A 19,305-nucleotide genomic window follows, 5' to 3' on the forward strand; every position below is an offset into this window, starting at 1 on the left:
CAGTTTAATTTTACGTTCATCACATCTATATTGTTTCAGATACCTCCCCATTGCTGAATGTCTCGATTAAGTTTAAGAATTTCATTATTTTTGCGTTTTTCAGTGTTCAACAGCGTTTCTTCTTTTTGTTGTAATATTTCAAAATGTCGCCGTTTCAGCTCAAGTTTTCTCTTTCTATATTCTTTTATCATATCTGGTGCACATTTCCTTGCTGTGTTCAAGATTTTGTCTTTCTTTCTTTGTCCATATTGTCTAGCCATTTTAAAGTTTTATTATTAGTAAATAAGACCATGCCTTCAATGGCAATAGTTGTTGCGTTAGGCTTTTCTCTTTTCAGCCTGTCCATGTTTGCAAAGTCACGTTCAGACACAATATTGGTTGAAACTACTGCACAGGATTGTTTCTTTAAAGAAACAAACACCGTCCTTGTGAAATTTACCACTGGGTAAATTTTCCCCGAGCTGACGATTTATTATAATTAAGAAGTTGGTGCACGACATCTGAAGTGCCTCAATAGTTAATAGATCTAAATTCTCATCCTTAACAGAAAATAAACAGACATAAACATCATCTTTTACCGTGAACCTAGGAAACAATGGGTCCCCTATTGAACCTAACAACAATTCTGTTGAGTCCTTAGAAAACCGTTCAAAGAAAGCTAAGGTAGATGCCCAAATTTCATTTAAATCTAGAATTTGGTCAACAGCCTCAATTTGGCGCCAAAGCGGCCCTGTAAATAATTTATCAATTATTCCTAAAGCACGACACCCTGCCACAAACACATCATTTGCCAAGTATGACGCAACAGCGGAAACAAGTTTGTTTGGTTTTTCGTTAAAATATTGGTTAATAAATTCTCCTCACGGTGAAAAAATACTGCAGCAGCCATTGAAAACAACACGTTGTCCATGAAAAGTTGTGATCTTTAATGATTTAGGGGTCTCCTTGTTGTCAAGGTAAGTTTTAAAAAGGAGCCCATAATCTGCCCCAGGAACACAGAGTTTTGATGTCGCACGTACAAAATCAGGAGTATTGAACGAGGTTTTGGAGCCGGAGGATGAGGTTAACTCATAGAGGACAGACTTTTCCCACTGTCTCAGTGCTGACTCTGCCTGTGATCCTAAGTTTACAAGCACAAGAGGTAAACAGTCAGAGTGCCATTTTTCCAACTGTACTTTTAGAGAATAGTTAACTACATGTCTGTCAGTAATCATGTTTTTTATCTTACTTATCATTTCTGCAGATTTTCTTCCCTTGACATGCCTCACATTTGGCCATTTGTTGAGCGTTGCCCCTGTGAGGAAGGCTTTGGGTGCTGTCCCCTGGTCGAGACATACCAACGTCTTTAAAGATAGTAGTATCTTTCTACTCCTGCTTAACGCTCAGCAAATTAGGAGAGGGACGACTGGTTCGCCCGTTGTCAGTATAATGGGACCGGGTGGGGCGTCCTTCTGGGTGTCTTCGGCAGTATGTTTCAGTGAGGTAGCACTACAAAGTCGGCATCAGTTCTGCGCTATCACAAGGAGACAAACACGAAAATATCGCAGCCTCCCAAAATACACACACATACACTACACGCATGAATCTTGCACACAGGGGAGGCCGTCCTTAAATGACCTTAGCTGTTAATAGGACGTTAAACAAAATTAAACCAAACCAAACCTTTAACATTGTCATTGTCTATAAGTTTTGATATATTATGGATCATGTCAAAAAAAGATAAGGCAGTACTACTAGAAATTTCACTGATGACAAGGCTATACTGTCCTGACATAGTTCCAACTTGTAAACCTCCATACCCTTTTCCCGCTCTCTTTGTGCCATCTGTATGAAGGGTGCAATCCTTTGAACTCATTACAGACTCGATTGCCTGAATTTGAGCAAGGGCTTTTGCCTCAATGAGCATCATTTCGGTAAATTATTTTTTGGGCAAACGTTCAATGCTGATGTTTGTTAGTTTTGAAAGCACTGTTCTAATAACATTGTTTACCCCCACATTCATTGACAGTAGAGCAGCATATACCTCCCTTACTTCGTTGCCATACTTTACACCATGGAATGTTGTCATGGAAGAAGAAGTAGTACCCTCGGCACTGCTGACCAAATCTTTATTCAAAAGTTCAGTAATTTTTTCCTTAATCTCCTCGTTTTCATTTTCTAAAATGGACACCCGTTCTTTTAACAATATATTTTGACTGCTATTACTATTAGTGCTAGACTGGGATTTTGTTTTCTTTCCTGATTCAAATTTCTTTTTAAGTCTGCAAAACTGCACTCTGTCTTTTATATTTCACCTTAATTTCAAAAAAGTGTCTGTTTAGATTAGTCATTTTTTTCAACCTGTGTGCATCTAAACTTTTAAGCTTCATTATTTTTACATTCCTTCCTTTGATTCGCTTATTGACATTCCTTGTTGACGATGTTGACCCTTTTTTCTGACTCAAGTTTTTTTGAACAAGCTGATAACTTTTCTTCTCTGAGTTTTGATATTTTGCTATACACGCTAGAAGTAGAACTTTTCGACAGATTTGTTTTGCTTCTCGATGAGAGATTTTGGTGATGAGGGCGTGTAGACAGGAGGGTGATATGGTTTCTGTAAAAACATAGCTATGTCTTACCTTTTTTTTTTTTTTTTTATTGTACATCCTATCCCATTGCCTTCTTCCAATGTGTACCTTTTCTTTAGAATCACAAAGATGCTCAACCAACTTAGCAAATTTGTGAGAGGGATTATCATTTCTGTTGTGAAAGATTCTAAGTTCAAGTATAACAACATTTGTCATTAATGCAGGGGAAATTTCTAAGGAAGGTACATCAGATGGTTTGATTAAGAATTCTTTCTTAATTCCAAGTGTGTCACATTGTTTGCCTACGAAGTTTTCGCTTATTTTTGTGGGAATAGCAAGCATATGCAGGAGTTTGAATTGTCCCTTTTCCTCCACTTTTTTCTGAAAATTCTTTACTTTCCGAACAAAGCTTGATATATTATTACACTCAAAATGGAGATTAAGGTTTGCTATTATGTTTGGGATATGGTTCTTAAAGGTTAAGTTTTCAGAATTTTCAACAACATCAACTACACAAATCCAGAAAGCGAATGTTCTCCACGTAACATCTTTTGTTTTAGACAGCGGCCATTCATCTGAAAATGTAAAGTGAGTCTATATAAGCAAACTTGTGTACAAGTGTTCCGAGACTATATATGTACAAATCTGAGTATTTATTTCTTTATTTCTTTATTGGAAATATTATAATCCAGTGTCTGATTTCCGGTTAGAGTCACGATGGTGAACAGACTTCGCACAAACGTTATTATATGGTAAATATTAGTATATGAAATGCTTCGTATGGTATAACATCATCCAATTCAGTGAATACCAAATGAAGTAAGCGTCATCAGAAGATGTGTTGCTTATATGACTATAACACACCAAATTTCAATTAGATAATTGAAATATTTACTGAGTTATGATGAATTGAATTTTACGATCGTCGACGTGGCACATGTTTGCGTTAACCTGTACAGTTAACAAGACGTCGCCAGACAAAATTATTGAATAAAAATTAAAATCAGAATATATGACTTGGATGTACCTATATACCAAGATATTTGAAAACAATACCGAGTTATGATTAATTGACGTGGCGTGGCACACGTGTGTGAATATAACTCTACAGATTGTGAAGCGTATTCAAACTAATCCCCGTCTATAGCTCTTAATTAATCTAAAAAGTGTACCTGTATGTAGGACTTCGATCGTATAAGCTGAACACGGTTAGTCCGGATTATATTGCTGTATAAGCATTGCTTCACTGACTTGCTGTGATGGCATACTCAATTACGTTGACAATTATATTACTTTATATTTAAACATTTGCACCAGAATAAATGCGTTTTAATTTTTACTTAAATTAACATATAACTTAGTCTTTTTATTGAGCAGTATAGTAAACAGTCGGGTTGGAGGGGGTGCATTATTTTCGAGTTTCTAGGCACTTTTGAGAAAGATGGTGGCCCTAAAAAGGGCCCTATAACAGAATAACGCAAAGAAGCTTTGTTGAATTGTTATTTAATATAAAAATTCATTAATATCTCACAAAAGATTGATGAGTCGTATAGAACACGTATAGAGCCATATTGGTCAGAATAGATTTTACCAACGATCAAGCGCATGGTGTTTAACAAAATGGTTGGAAAACAACAGTTGCAAAGCAATCAAGCTTTAAACTTCTGAAGTGTCCGATTTGATTCAGGGTTTAGATACTTTATACAATTCAACAGACGCAGTACTGTGATGTACCACGGAATTATATTAAGTCCAAGACCGTGGATGATGTACGTAATGGTTGAAAAATAACAATTTCAAAATAATAAATTACATCATCAAGCTTCAAACCTAACAAGTTGAAAAGTCCCCGAAGTATATTTGCTAGGAACGCGACTTTTTTTACTTCTACGAATGACATATTAAATACCGAACACCGCAAGAATCGCCAACAAACCAGGACGTGAAAACGTGACTGAGATAATTTTACTGAAACACACGGCCCTATTAAACAACCAAAGTTGTAATTTATTACCAGAGGACAATTACGTTAATTGAAGTACTGTTTAAACAGTTTAACATAATTTTGGTTTTGACATTTGACCTTCCGTGGGTGCATATGAAAAACGACGGTTATTTAAGTATTAAACTTTATTAAAGACTTTTTTTTTATTCATAAGTCTACAAATAAAATAAGCAATAAACACGTTACATAGATAAAGTCACACGGAAATATATAATGGATCCAGGATAGAACCACGTCCACGTTGGTAGCGTCTGCTAGCTATAGGTTCTGCAACTAATGAACTATCTACTCGCACGTCAACTTTATCGGAAGTTTCATTTAGTTTGAGTATAACAAATAGCAGCTAGTTCACATTTGGAACCTTCCTTACTAAGCCCCTTTTTTCAAAAAAAAATGAGAGAATCCATATAAATAAATCTAGAGTCATGACACCAGGAACGTCAATCTCCCCAATCGGATCTCCAAACCATCATTGTATTAAATCATTGAAAAATCTGAGGAGGAATTATATTCATTTATGGTTGCATCAAACGAAGAATATCGATGGGTGTTCTTACAAACGAAATTAGCACCCGGGACTCCCTTGAGATATTTATAGAACGCTCTGAAGTCACAAATCAGCGTCTCCGGTTTTTGCGAATGTCAGGATCCAAATCGGATCAAGGCTTGAATTATGCAGTATCTTACGCTTCAAATGAGTATTTTTTTGTCAGCATATTAACATTTTATGATGACCTTTAGAATTTATATGACAAAAAGTATTTCTATAGTGTGAATTTATTCCTACAGTCCAAAACAGCATGCATAGTCGTCGCACGCGCCATTTTTTTAAAACGTGATAAAAACAATGACATTTGAGTTTGAATTACGTTTTCTGTGCTATTTGAACTTAAAAACTAAATATCTCTAGACAAAAAATGGTGCATGGCTATCTACTCTAAGACTACATCATTATTATAACTGATTTGTTGACAGGTTTATTTATTTATAAGTATTTTTGCAAAAAAGTGATCCGATTTGGGCCTACTGCCTCCTTACAGGCTGCTGTTTACGTTGTTAAATACGTGTAATAACTATAACATATCGAAAAAGTTGTATAAAATGTTATAAAAGTATATAATTATTACAATGACGTATTATATATCACACACAAATTACATTAGATAGCGTTATATCTTGGAGACGGTGAACACTCGACGATCGCTTCTACTGTATCCATAGACGCCTTACTAAACCGGAAGTTGCTTTACTCCGGGCGCCACCGTCGCTTTGCAAAGGGCGATAACACGAAAATAGTTATGTTGATACGTCTATATGTTTATGTGCTAGTTGGTATACCTTGCAATAATTTGTAAGATAGTGGTGTCTGTCTCTTGTTTTGATATATTAACTAAGTACAAGCTATACCTACAGATAATTCCGCATGTCACTGTTTTCAGAGAGTAGCCTTATAATTACGTTACGAACATGAAAGTGACAGTTGCACTCTGTTTTCAGAGCGTTTCCTAACAGTGCTAAGTCGTTCTGGTTTCAGAACGTGGTCATAAGTAATGTTAGCTCGTTCTGCTTTTAGAACGGCATCCTGTCTACGCTAGCTCGCTCTAAAGCGTCAGTAATGGCTGCAGAACTCCCACTAAAACTCAACAAATCTCCGGTAGGGAAAGGCATGATCTCGTGCACGTGTGCAACTTATACAGCCCTGACCTCTGGATCCCTAGTGAACCTACCCGGATTGAAACCCGTAAGTTAATAAGAGACTCAGTGAATGGCTCCACCACTGCGGTCTCGACCAATGACAGCGCATTACACAACTGTCCTCGGCTCACCTCGCAAGATGGCCGTCATAACAAATAAACCAAATTACCGAAGCAGACATTCGTCAAACCAGTCAGAATGTCCCTCCGAAAACCCTAGGCTGTATCCCCCAGAGTGCCAAGGGTACGTACACAATAGTTCCGATACAGTTTATTATGAATTTAATAGAGTATTTCCGACATGATATATTCTATGCGTTCCTAACATAAATAACTTAGGAAACGTATCGATTTGGCATCTGCAATAAATGTAAAACAAAAAGTCCCATTGACGTCGTGACACCATTGCCAGGTCGGAGATCGATAAGAGGCGACTAATGTTTAAAAGCCTGCGGAATTAGGGATTTGCTTTAGGGGACACAAAAGCGACCATTTGCAATATTTTGGATTTTTATGTTCTCTCCACTTCTAACTACATAGCGCCTTTCTTGGAAACACCACAACTTTGGCTTGATTGTTGAAAGTCAACATTTATGATCACGACAACAGGTTTACCCGTTGTAAACATAATTTGACCGGGCGGAATGCTGTGCTGGGTGCTTTCGGGATGGTATTTCAGCCAGATATAGCGCGGGTCTGATGCCGACTTTACAGTGTTATCACAAAGAGGAAAATATATCAACAGACCCTGTCTTGGGCACACATACCCACAGCCACGCTTAGACAACACGCATTGAGACATGTCATTAAATAGCCTAAGCTGTTAATAAGACGTTAAACAAAATAAGGCCAAAGACTAAGACCTCAACGTCAAATTTAAAAAAAAATCTTTGATTGCTTCAAACGTTTTAAGATGTACGCCAAGGTGATGCCAACGGTCCTTCACCGTGTTCAATTTTGCTTCAACTTGCAACCTTTTCGGATTGATCTTTGTGACATATCTTTGAAGTTCGAGATGATTTGTTCTCTATCAGAATTAACCAACTAGTGAACCTCTGTGCTACAATGTTTGTATACGTGACAAAAGCCGTTTTCTCTCCGGTACAAGAGTAGACCTGACTCGATGTATATACATTGTGTAGTTTGGAGCAAATGCGTTATGTGTTTTAGGGTTAAGCTAATTCTTTCATCGTCGTCACGGTCAGTATTAATAGAGGGACAGATTGTCAGTGAATTGAAAAAAAAAGTTCCATGTTGGGGTTTTTGTGCATACAATTGTAGGTCATATGTACTAGGTATGCCACATAATTTTTATTTTAAAGGAAAAGACAATTAATTATATTAATTGAAAAGAGATAACTTAATTGAGTATTTTGGTGTCTCGATCATGAAAATAAGTCACTAAAGTATGACAGACATTTTTTTATTTGTTTAACCTTTTTTTTCTCTGCAGTCATTTCGGTATTGGATTGCTTTACTCTTTTTAATGTATTTAGGAATTTAGAGAATAGTTCGTCTTTAAACATGTCTATGTCAAAATATTGCTTATCTTTCATTAAAGAACTGTAGTGGTCTTTGATCTTCCTGTCCAGGTATTTTAAGCGATCAACACCATGCTTCGTCTCACTTGGTTGTAACTTATGAAGCCAATGCTGCACATCATGCCAACATTTTCTCTCTCTTGTCTGTAATATACACATTTCATGAAAACAGCCAACTGACAAAGAAATTCCTGGTATCTCTCTTGCATTAATCAGTTTAGTTTTAGTTGTACCCATAATGTCACAAATTGGACCAATAAAGTCTGATGGAGACGCATTGTTTTCCACTACTTCTATCACCGGACTTTGTAATTTCTTCCCCTTTTTTATATTATTATACTGTCCGTGTTATGTTTGATCTTTTCTTAGGAATAGGGAAAGCTGGATTGGCCGACACAAGTATTTCCTCAAAAGCACGATAGACTGACACCTCTGTCTCCTCCAGATGACATAGAACAAGGGCATACTGAGAATTTGTTATCGACCGCAGTCCTGAAAAAATGGAATTTATATATCTTACTCGTAGTCTCTAATTTCATAAACCACATTGTGACAAGCTTAAATATTTGTTCACAGTGTAAAGTATATTTTTATAATACAATTTAATTTTTGCACGTGAAAACAAAGAAAGTCATTAGTGAATCTAGAAATATGATATTCTTCTGTCTTGACAACCTTTTAGTGGGAAATTATGCCACAATCAAACAGCATTCACTTTTTTAACTAGGAGTAAATATATATATATATAATATGTAGCATATTGACAACTTACAGGATGGCTTTTCATGTAACTGAAAACATGAAAATCATATGATGAATTCATACAAATATTGTGATTTTTCATTGCACTGTTGCCTATTCAAATCATTGTCAAAGTAAATTTCTATTCCTTGTAAATATGTTTACACTATTCAAGTATTTTTACTGGTGTGATTCAGTTATCAACAGCATCGAGCTGGTGCTTTCTAGACCTAATGTGAACAGACTTAAACAATGACAATGATTCTTTTTTATATAAATTTTGAGCAAGTATCAGATTTGATACCTGAAAATCAAGTGAAAAGTTACAAGACATCTCGTACGGCGAAGATATCATTACTATGACTTTAACGCGAAATGTTCCGTACTGTACAGTACTGTAATTCCATTGAATTCTACTTTCGTTTTTGACTGATGTCAGTATTATGAGAAAGAAAGAAAAAGAAACCAAAACAAAACGTAGTCTTTTCAGATATTTTAACAACTTAACTTGAGAAACACGTTTATTTATAATTTCATCCAAAAAAGTCGTGTCCCACTCCACTAATTTTAGGAGTTCAGCATGATGTCGGCCATCTTGTGGTGTCTCTACAAAAACGGCGAGATTACCACGAGATGGCGTGTATCTTGATCATTCGCTAAAAGAGCCAAGTGGTTTGTTTTCGAACGATGGGGTCCAAATGAAAGATAATTTCCTTTACCTTCCGAAAATGTATTTCTCATCAACGCAAAACATACCTATGCGTCTGAAAGACCGGTTGAAGTATTCAATTGATGATTATTTTTGTGAAATACCGGAATTTTTACGAACAACAAAATACAAAAATGCGGCTTTATTTTAAACCATCACTCAACAAAGTACGATGACGAGCTCATATGCCGCCAAACAAACGTTCAAAAAACGGACGCAAATGAATATTTCGGCAAGCGTGACTCCCTGGAAATGAGCATTTTTGATTTTTCCACATTATAGCTTCAAGTAGACCCTTGGTGAGTGTCAAGTAAAGACTTTTCCAGCCTATCCCTCAGTCTCCACAAATAAACTCGCTTGAGAGCCTTGGAGCAGCACTTATTGACATTTTGCCAAAAGCGTGTCTTTTTAAAGGTATGTAAGTTTATATTTTTTCATTTTTAGGAGTATGGTTCCAGGTTTATCTTAGCATAACTCAAACTCTATATTAAGTCATCAATTGTCACAATGAAAAAAACATCTTCAGCTATACTGCTCTCAAACATTGACAAGTATTTAACTATAAACCTAAATATACACGTGTATATTTATTTTGCACGTAAAAAAATTGATTCCTTTAATCATTACCTGGGCTAATTGTTACAGATATTATATAATACCTTATATTGATTGACATTTGTATTTTCGTATGTACTTTAAACTGGTACTGATAATACAAGTTGCTACATTTGATAAAATTTTATTATTAAGGTTATGCACAAAAGGTGGGTAGTACTGGTATGTTTAACAATGACAAGACAATCGGCCCTATATATCAAAGGGCCAAACAGGAAGACCTCATGTTGGTATGTGTGAGGTGGAAATTTGCCAAAACAATTACCAAAATGCTGATGATTTTCTTGAATTTTACTTGTCTAAACGTTCATATTATGTGCAAGTTAACATGTATATATATAATTAGATATGGGGCAGAGAAGTAATTCCAACAATGTGGACAAGTTTAGGTTCCGCTCCTTTTTCATGACACAGTGAAACAGAACAGTTACATGTACATGTACATCATATTACAAGAAGATAGAACTGATATACTATAATTGAAAATATAGCTATTATATATATTTATTCGTCCGTAAGGATCATTTTTTCTGATTTATAATATATATCTACTTACGGATCGACTTGACAACAACTTTATTAAATATGGATGAGGAAATAAACTACTTCAAAGCGATTGTAAGTAAGCTGGACGAAATCAACAAAAACTTACTTCGTTTTATCGATATTGTTCATATGAGTAAGGACAACAGTGCAAGCGAACCTGCTGATTACTGGTCAACTCAAACTACGGTTGAGGAAGTGAATCACATTGCTCAATCGAACTTTACACCGGACCCGGTTTCCAATCAAAATGACGCAAAGAAAATCCGGAAATCAATCATCCATGATTGGAAGAGTTCTTTGAATGAAAGAAAACAGTTGTTTTTGGAACTTCTTAAAAAAATTCCAAGACCACTGAGGTTTACAAAGTCTGGCTTGGGAAAAACACTCCAGTCTTACCCAGTAAGTTCCGCCCGAAAATAATTCCAGGGAAAGATGAGGAAGACAAGAAAATCGGCGCACATACAGCGGTATATGGTTTCAAGGCTGAGATTCAGATTATGGATAATAAAAGTGACAGGGCAAATCAGGGCTACAAAGCAGTAGACAATAGAATGGAAAATATAATTATACAAAATGAAGATATAGCAGAACTTCTCATTTCACAGTGGAAACAAGAATGCCAGAATGAGGAGGAGAGATCTTACGGAATATTGGAGAAGAAAAGGACATGGCTACGAAATTACCCTTCGGCGTATGGGGAGAGCATGTTTATCAAAGAAACACCAAAAACACAGAAAACACCAACCAATGACACGGTTCACACTCACAACACCGATGATGATAAATACAACATTGTAAGTAATAGTTTTACTAGTATATCTAAATCCTAAACAAATAGTACTCTTTGCCTTAAAGACTATAATTAATATATTTATATTGCTGTGATATCGTTATGGCGGGTACGTATATGGCGGACGTCGTTATAGCGAACTTTTATGTAACGTCAATACTTCAAATAAACAGTCTGAAGAATCTCCTAGAAGAGATGAAAGTACTAAGGACTCGTTAAGATTTTTTCTTTATATAATATAATTACATATATATATACTGGTAATGTCTATATATATATATGTTGTATTTCACATTGAAGTACAGAACACCATATTTTTTATTAAGTCTTATAACCTGTACATGTTAGACAGGCAATTATATACTAATCTTAATCTTGATATATGGTCCCTGACATGCTTCAGGCCTCCACCACAGACAGCGTTGCTGCAGATGATAGAGATGTGGAGGACATGGAGACTGAAGACATGATAGGAAATGTATTTTTTGTCCAATATGTCGCCAAACAATCAAAGAGCAAGAAAACATTACAAGCTTCGGTCAAAGAAGTATATGTTGTGACTTGTGTGACAAATGGCACCATTTTTAAATGCATTAAGATGTCAAAGTCTTCACTGAAGTCTTTGGGTGACTGAATATGTCCAACATGCAACTCTAGTTAAAATATTAAGGGATTCAATATATATCATCATGTGATATTGCAAATGGGCGTTAACAGTATTGAAATAACAGAACATATGTATGGTTTACATGGTATATTTTGGCAAAGGAGGGTACAGATTGCAGATTCCTGCAACAATCCGAACAATGTCATCCAAGTGATGAAGCATTGTTAAAGGCAATTCATACTTTAGTATATGGAAGCATTTCATCCTCCTAATATATTGTTCAATATATATTCTGCGATTTGCTATTTGTTTCGTTTTCCTCTCTTCATCTAAAGTGAATTGTGCGGTACCAGGTGGGATAACTGAGCTTGTAAAAGAGCAAGATCTTCTGCTATGCTAAAACCACGGTCAGCTAAAACTTTTACCATTCGGTTCGACAATGTCGAGAAACAAAGTTTACCATTCCTGATGGAGTGATACAAACAAAATATTTGGCAGTGCTATGATGTTTATAATCACTCATGTATTTGCTTTCACTTACAGATTTTGTGGGGTCTCCAGAAATATTTAAAATGATGGTGGTACATTTTCCCTCGCAACCCCTTTTGATGGATTGAACACCAAAGATCCAAGAAATTTGGTCGACAGTTTGGTCCATGAAGTGAATGTTTGAGACTGTTTGTCTTGAAACACCAAAGTTTAAAGCTAGCACTTCGTTCAATAGACACAAGCGTAATTCCATCAGTGTCATAAGCATTACATCTTTGGATGAAAGACATATCCGAGTACTAGTTATTGTAGGGGTGCGTTTGTACTTGAGAGGATTGCACACAAAGTTCGTAGCCAAGCTACTATGCCAGTATTTCATTTGTGTAATACTTAGAGATTATTATATGACCATTTTGATATCACACCCCGTATCAACCCGAGAGTCCTTATTATCAAACAGAGGGACGAAAGCCCGAGGGCTGATATTAGGACTCGAGGGCTGATTTGGGGGGTGATATCAAAATAGTCATATCATAAACTTTTTATTCCTTTAAAATAAACAAAACATACACACACAAAAATATCTCTTTATTTTATTTACTGATTTTCATAAAATTGGTAACAAAAACAATGACGTATAAAAATAAAACAGTAACAATTATACGAAAAAAAATCAACATTTAGAAATTCCCAAATTCCTACAAAATAATTTGGTTATTAATATTTTTAACAATATGACACAATGGACCTGGTTGGAATTCAATTTAATCACTGTCTGAATCGATCATCGCCACTCGACGTTTTTTCAATGGCGTTTTATAGTGAATGACCCTCCCTGACAATAATTGTTACTGTTTTGTTTATATGCGTCATATAAAATAATACAACAATCCTTGCTGCCAATTCTCCTCGTCAGTCGCTATCGTTGTTTATGCAGACGACAGGGTGTAACGCTAATAAGCAAAACCAAATCCGGAAGCGGCGCCATTCGGAAATTTGGGTCGGGCTTTGTAAATCAATCTTTAAATAATTTTCCATGAAACCGCAGTTATTCTATGCCAATAATTTGTTTGTGTACATAAAAAACAGACAGCACTAAGCAGAAGCGGCAAATTCCGGAAATTTGGAAGGGGGTTTGGGCCGTTATCAACTTGTGAAAATTTTAAACTTGTTACACATACAAAAAGGGTGTTATTATTAATAAACATATGATAATGGGTTTTACAACATTGAAGATTGCATCAAAAGCTTTGATACTCTGTATCCCAGAGTAAAATTTCCTGTCTTAGTCACTTTGATATCATTGGAGCAAAAGGGTTTGTTTACTTTATCCTTTTACATATCTTTCCATTGGGTGAGTTCTTTACTGAGGGTTTGAATTTGCTTCTTTAAATACTGTATGTGATCTTTTTTATACACGATTGGCAACCTTGGTCAGTGTCAACATAGTCGTGATCTTGGTGAACAACAGTACTGTCTACTTCAGTTATACTTCAGTTATAGTGTCATGTTGGCAGACCCTGTTTGTGACTGCAGTATCTTGTTTTATTTCTTTTTATTTCCGGTGGATCTGAATTTGCTGTTGTCATGCGACTTTTTGGTGGTTTACGAGGTGTAATTTTATCACTTGTTTCGTATCCTAAAAGAAGAGTTGGTATTGGTATTTCAGCTGAAGGATCCTCATCAAGAAAGGGGGAGGAACATATCCTAGAGTCTGCATTGGGCGCCCAGTTTTTTGTGTTACAACCTTTACGATTAACATTTTTTGTCCAAAGCATCCTGAGGGAGAAATCATTTGGGAAGGGGAAAAGTTTAAATGGAGGCTTGCATGTAAATTGGTTAGTACCATAGTTGCTTTTATGGAGCACATACTGTCTGCTATTAACAGCTAAGGTCGTTTAAGGACGTGCCTCCGTGTGTGTAGTGTAGGCGTGCTTGCGTGTGTGTATACAGTAGACCGGGTATGTTGGTGTTCTTGCCTTCTTGTGATAGTGTGGATCTGATGCCGACTTAATAGTGCTATTTCACTGAAATGACATGCCGAAGGCAGCACGCACATCATTCCACCCGGTCACAATATACTGACAACGGGTGAACCAGTTGTTGCCATTTTCCAAAATGCTAAGAGTTAAGCAGGGAATAAATACTACCTTTTGTAATGACTTTGGTATGTCCTGGCCTGGGAACAGAACCCATTGCCTTCCTCACCTGTTGGAACGCTCAACATTCAAGCCGGCCAAGTAAGGCGCTAGAAAATAAAAGGTAGTTAGAAGTAGAAAAAAAAGATAAAGATCCAAAATATTGTAATGAACGCAGCAAAAAAAATTTGGTCACTTTTGTGTCTCCAAATAGAGAACACCAAAACAAATCCCCAATTCTGTAGGAGTTTCCGCATTAGTCGCCTCGCACGATACATGCATGAGGTAATAGTAGGTGTACTTTTCCCGACACCCCACCACCACCTGCAATGTGAAAAGACCTTATTCTGGCCAAGGCCGAAACTTTTTCAGCAAGCTGTATGTATTTAACCGATGTTGAGCGAATGTTTGACTCGAAGAAAAAGACTGTAATGGCTTTATCATTTGAAATTTATAAAACCGTGATGACTTACATATCGCAGCCTCCCAAAACACGCACGCATACGCTACACGCATGCATCTTGCACACAGGGGAGGCCGTCCTTAAATGACCAGCTGTTAAGACGTTAAACAATACTTGTTTGTTTGTTTGTTTGATTTTGTTTAACGTCCTATTAACAGCTAAGGTCATTTAAGGACGGCCTCCCCTGTGTGCAAGATGCATGCGTGTAGTGTATGTGTGTGTATTTTGGGAGGCTGCGATATGTTCGTGTTTGTCTTCTTGTAATAGCGCGGAACTGATGCCGACTTTATAGTGCTACCTCACTGAAACATACTGCCGAAGACACCCAGCAGGACGCCCCACCCGGTCACATTATACTGACAACGGGCGAACCAGTCGTCCCACTCCTAATTTGCTGAGCGTTAAGCAGGAGTAGAAACTGCCATTTTTAAAGACTTTGGTATGTCTCGGCCAGGGGACAGAACCCAAAGCCTTCCTCACAGGGGCGAACGCTCAACAAATGGCCAAAAGTGAGGCATTGTCAAGGGAGACATTAGGAAAAAGAAAGTTATTTAGAAAGGAGAGAAGAGATTAGGTCCCAAATTTAGTCGCCTCTTACGATCATGCAATTGGGGGCAGCAGGTACAATTCTTACGCCCTACCTGCAGGACATTTAAACAATACTAAACCAATTATGTATCGTAGGAGGCGACTAATGTAGACCCCCTCAGGATGGGGATTTGCTTTGGTGTCCTCTATTTGGGGACACAAATGCGATCAAAACAATCTGCTGCGCGCATTGCAATATTTGGTATCTATATCTTTCTTTCTACTTCTTACTACCTTTTATTTCCTAGCGCTTTGCTTGGCAACAACTCACTTATGGCCTTAATGTTGAGCGTTCGCCCAGGTGAGGAAGGCAATGGGTTCTGTCCCCAGGCCAGGACATACCCAAGTCATTAAACAATGATAATTGTTATTCCCTGCTTAACTCTTTTGGAAAATGGCAACAACTGGTTCTCCCATTGTCAGTATAACGTAACCGGGCGGAATGCTGTACTGGGTGCCTTCAGCATAGTATTTCAGTCAGAAGGCAATAAAAAGTCGACAAAAGATACACGCTTTCACAAGGAGGAATCTACATAAACTTTTCCTGCCTCTCGCACATATACACGCATACACAACACACATGGAGGCACGTCCTTAAATGTCCTTAGCTTTAATAGGACATTTACCTAAATTAAACCAAACAATCTTGCCCCCAAATAATGACCCCCATACATAATTATATCTAAATGCTTAGAATTTCTTGGCATCATTTCCACATTGTCGCATAACCTTTATATCCGTTTTAATGGATTCTGCTGGTTTATAGCAAAAAGTTTGAAATATAAAACACGAAATAATCAAACGGACATCTCTTGCTTTACGACTTTACGAACGTGCGCGGTTGTTTGTAAAACTTTGTAAAGTGTTTTAGATGTATCTTAAAAAGCTTCGTATGTTCTTTTTCATTCAATTCGTTTTTCCTCGTATCCCATTCCTCGCTTTCAAATAATAAATCCGGAAGAGCAATTTTACTGACAAGTACCTTGCTAGTACCCAGTGGTTGAAGGCTAATTCATATCTAACAGGATATAATGTATTACCTAATAAGATCTGGATGGCAGAGAAACCCTTCTCATACTCATCGTCAACTTGTATCTGTAGAAACCATATATAGTAACGTTTATCTACCGTCCATCGACATATACACGGTATAACTACAAATAGCTCTACATCACTAGATGTATTGTTAACAAACAACAGTCGTTTGATTCAAAGTACATTAGTTAGTCCAAAGTTGTGTAGTGACCATTCGCCTATTAGTTTTATTATTTCTTATTCAGTTTTTAAACATAGATCATACAAGAAAAAAATTCTGATGTATGAAAATGCAGATTTTGGGAAAATGAATATGTCTTTGAATGAAATAGACTGGCTAGCAATCTCACAAACAAACAACACTAAAGAATTTAATAACATACTACTTAAGCTATTTCTGATCAAGTTGCTAAATGTATACCTTCAAAATTGATAACTATCCGGCCAGATGACAAACCGTGGATGACCAATAAAATAAGGCTGATATTAAGACAGAAAAATAGAATTCACAAAAAAGCAAAAAATATTAATAGTCAGACTTGTTGGGAAACCTTTAGACTAATTAGAAATGAAGCTATTGATATGATAAGAAATGTCAAGAAGTCTTATCTTGAAAATCTCCAAAAATCCTTATGTGATAAATCTGTACCACCTAGTAAGTGGTGGAAAGTTGCCAAATCTGTTTTAAACTTTAATAATAAACTGAAAAGTATACCACCAATATATGATGAAGGAATGAGCATTCAACACCCAACTGATAAAGCTGTGACTCTAAATAACTACTATTCATCTATAGCATCTTCTCCCCTGATCTTGAACAATTACCTCCCTTGGTTAATAACTTTCCTTCTAAACTAGATAATATCTTTATTTCTGAGCAAGATGTTTTAGACCAATTACAAATCCTTAATGATAAAAAACCGCCTGGTCCAGATAAGATGATCCCAAAAATTATTAAGCAGCTTCGTTCCTCCATTTCATTACCGCTACAATTGCTATTTAATAAAACCATAGAAACTGGCAAAATACCAACATCCTGGAAATTGGCAAATGTTAATGCTATTTATAATGGTAAAGGGTCACAGAATGAAGTTACAAACTATAGACCAATATCAATCACATCATGCTTTAGTAAAATTATTGAAAAAAATATATTTAAAAATTTATATAACTATCTTACTGATAATGAAATCATATTCAAACATCAATCTGGATTCTTACCTGGTGACTCGACTGTAAATCAACTTTTATCTATATATCACATAATAGTAAGTAATTTAGATGGGGGTAAAGAAGTGCGATTTGTATTTTGTGATGTGATCAAAGCTTTCGATAGAGTATGGCATGATGGTCTTATATATTTAAACTGGAGTCAATTGGAATAAAAGGAAAATTGTTATCTTGGTTCAAAGACTATTTATTTGAAAGAAAACAGAGAGTGTTTACAGAGGGCCACTTTTCAAATTTTACTAATGTTAATGCTTGAGTTCCTCAGGGATCAATTCTTGGGCCTTTTTTATTCCTACTGTACATTAATGATATAACAGACCAAGTTAATAACAATATTAAATTATTTGCTAATGATACTTCCTTATACATAATTATTGATAATAATCCAATACAAGCAGCAGAAAGTCTAACAAATGATCTTCAGAATATAAGTACATGGGCAAAAAAGTGGGACTTAAAATTTAATGCTGCAAAAACTGAATCTGTTATTTTTACTAGGAAAAAAGAACCAAATCACCCACCTATTTCTTTCTTGAATGAACCACTAACTAACAATAGATTTCACACTCATCTTGGTCTTACTTTCACTGAAGATGGTAAATGGGCTGAACACATACAAAATACCTATGATAAGGCATATAAAAGAATAGACATTCTTAGAAGTCTAAAACATACTGTTGATAAAAAATCACTTATTATAATGTATACCTCTTATATTAAGCCAATCTTAGAATATGCAAGTGTAGTATGGTACAATTGTACAGAACAGGAAAAAAAACACTTCCCGAGTCAGTCCAATTAGATGCAGCCAGGATAATTACAGGATTACGCCGATGAACATCTCATGTGAAACTTTACGAAGAATTAGAATGGGAAACATTAGCTGAAAGAAGAAATAAACAAAAATTATTTTTATGTATAGAATTCTGCATAATGACTCCCCATCTTACTTATTAAATATTATAGATCCATTTATTAATGATATTACAAGTACAAGATATGAGTTAAGGGGAAATAGAATTTTTAATCCGCCTCTCTGTCGAACAGATAATTATTTTAACAGTTACTTTCCTGCCACTCTCAACAAATATAATCAGCTGGACTCTACTATTACTAACTCCCAATCCCTATCTCAGTTTAAAAAACACCTAAAAAACCTTAACAAACCCCATAATGATGTAACCCTCATATTTAAATATTCAGGATGCAGAAAAATTAATATTATTTTATGCCAACTACGAAATAAGGCCAGTAATTTGAACTTTGACCTTTATAATGATCACTTGTCTGGATCACCTACTTGTGATTGCAGACAGGATCAAGAAACCCCCTACCATTACTTTTTTGAATGTCAAAATTTTAATAACCAAAGACATGTTCTGATGAACTCTTTACCGAATGATAATCATATGCATAATAATATAAATGTCTTTCTCAATGGTTGTTCACAATGTAGTGATGATATAAATGCTTCTATACTTGAAAAGGTATCAGTCTTTATCACTGATACAAAGAAATTCCTTAACCACCATTAGTTGTTTCTGTAC

The sequence above is a fragment of the Mizuhopecten yessoensis genome, unplaced genomic scaffold, assembly GCF_002113885.1.
Source record: "Mizuhopecten yessoensis strain PY_sf001 unplaced genomic scaffold, ASM211388v2 scaffold11097, whole genome shotgun sequence".
In the NCBI taxonomy this organism is placed as follows: Eukaryota; Metazoa; Mollusca; class Bivalvia; order Pectinida; family Pectinidae; genus Mizuhopecten; species Mizuhopecten yessoensis.